Source organism: Stenella coeruleoalba, assembly GCF_951394435.1.
Source record: "Stenella coeruleoalba genome assembly, chromosome: X".
In the NCBI taxonomy this organism is placed as follows: domain Eukaryota; kingdom Metazoa; phylum Chordata; class Mammalia; order Artiodactyla; family Delphinidae; genus Stenella; species Stenella coeruleoalba.
In genome coordinates this window covers 13317929-13319994 of record NC_137152.1, presented here as the reverse complement: position 1 = coordinate 13319994, position 2066 = coordinate 13317929, and the positions used below count along the sequence as shown (strand labels likewise).

The following is a 2066-nucleotide window of genomic DNA, read 5'->3' as shown; positions in this document are numbered from 1 at the left end:
CAAAGCTACCAAGAACTTCAAGAGCCGAAAATTTGGCCCCTCCCTGTCACGTGCAGGGTGCATGTGCAGAGGCGTCCTGAGCAAGCGCAGTGAGGACCATGCTGCTTTGGAACACCCTGCTCACCGGTACAACAGGGATTGGGAAAACTGCACTAGGCAAAGAACTTCCATCAAGATCAGGACTGAAATATGTTACTGTGGATGATTTAGTTCGAGAAGTCTGATCACCGTATATCATGGAGTCTGGCAAGATGGCTTCTCCCAAGAGCATGCCGCAAGATACACAGATGATGGCACAAATCCTGAAGGATACGGGGATTACAGAAGATGAGCCAAGAGTTATAAATCAGATGTTGGAGTTTGCATTCCGATATGTAACCACAATTCTATATGATGCAAACATTTATTCAAGTCATGCTAAGAAAGCCACTGTTGATGCAGATGATGTGCGACTGGCAATCCAGTGTCGTGCTGACCAGTCATTTACCTCTCTTCCCCACAAGAGATTTTTTATTAGATATTGCAAGGCAAAGAAATCAAATCCCTTTGCCATTGATGAAGCTATATTCAGGCCCTAGACTGCCACCTGATAGATATTGTTTGACTGCTCCAAATTATAGATTTAAGTAAGTCTTTACCACAAAAAGCACCTACTTCTGTGGGAAGAATAACAGTTCCGCAGTTAAGTGTTGGTTCAGTTACTAGCAGACGAAGTACTCCCCAACTTGGCCCACCAACCCAACAAACCATGTCTGTGTCAACTAAAGGAGGGACTCCAGTCAACCTCAGAGGTTTACAGTACAGATGCCCACTTCAAAATCTCCATCTGTAAAAGCATCAACTCCTGCAACATCAGTAGTTCAGAATGTTCTAATTACTCCTTCATGAAATTAGGTTCAAAATCATTTTCATTACAACTAACATGGTGTCATCACAAATACTGCCAATGAATCATCAAACGCATTGAAAAGAAAATGTGAAGATTATGACATGACTATGATAATTTGCAATCTAGCTTTGATGCATGTAATATGTATACTTGGTTTTGAATCCATTGCACTGAGATTAAACACGCGTGCTGGCTGTTTCCAAGTTGTGTTTTAAAAAAACAGTATTTAATGAGTAAATATGGTTACCATATTTTTCATCTGAGATGTTGTGTTGGACTTTAATAGGATTAGAAATGGGTTTTCGTCAGCCTTTAAGTGTAAAAAATAACTTGTAATTCATGAGTTTGGGGAAAAAAAGAAAAAGAACCTAAAATTTGTGGGGAGTTTTAAAATTTATTTAATTTATGTATATGTATTTTTTTGGCTGTGTTGTGTCTTCGTTGCTGCGCACGGGCTTTCTCTAGCTGCGGCATGCAGGGATCTACTGTTCATTGCAGCGCTCAGGCTTCTCATTGAGGTGGCTTCTCTTGTTGTGGAGCACGGGCTCTAGGCCCATGGGCTTCAGTAGTTGTGTCACGCGGGCTCAGTAGTTGTGGCTCGCAGGCTCTAGAGCACAGGTTCAGCAGTTGTGGCGCACGGGCTTAGCTGCTCCACGGCATGTGGGATCTTCCTGGACCAGGACTCGAACCTGTGCCCCCTGCATTGGCAGGCAGATTCTTAACCACTGCGCCACCAGGGAAGCCCCAAATTTGTGTTTTTTTCAGCCTACGATATGTTTATAATTACTGTCTATAAAACCAGTGTGATTAAAAATAAGCAATAATATATGCAACTGACTTAGAGTTGATTTGCTCCTCACCGTTTCTGACGGAGAACTCAGGCAATGTTGGCCATCAGTCAGTTTATTCTCAGCCTAACAGTATATATTTGTCAGCAACTCTTCACCCCCGGAGTTTTTGTTTTTGTGATCCCTTACTCATTTGTTTTCATAAGATACATGAGAAGAAAAGACGAAAGCAAGCTCATTGCACAAAACTGCAGCTTTTTAAGGCGATTACTTATCCTAATGAGAGGGGGTGCTGAGCTCAAGGCTTGAACACAGTGGTTTTGACAGTGAACAATTTGCATCACGCATTAACGTGGCAATTACAAACCTTGAGAAATCTAGATACTGGA

The 2066-nt window shown here is 42.1% G+C and overlaps 1 pseudogene across 1 annotated transcript; it reads left to right on the top strand.

Moving 5' to 3' along the window:
* Window positions 1-236: 236 nt before the first annotated feature.
* On the top strand, window positions 237-1049 carry LOC307180213 (transcription initiation factor TFIID subunit 9-like; annotated as a pseudogene). The gene has a single exon. The product of its transcript is annotated as a transcription initiation factor TFIID subunit 9-like (transcript).
* Window positions 1050-2066: the final 1017 nt, after the last annotated feature.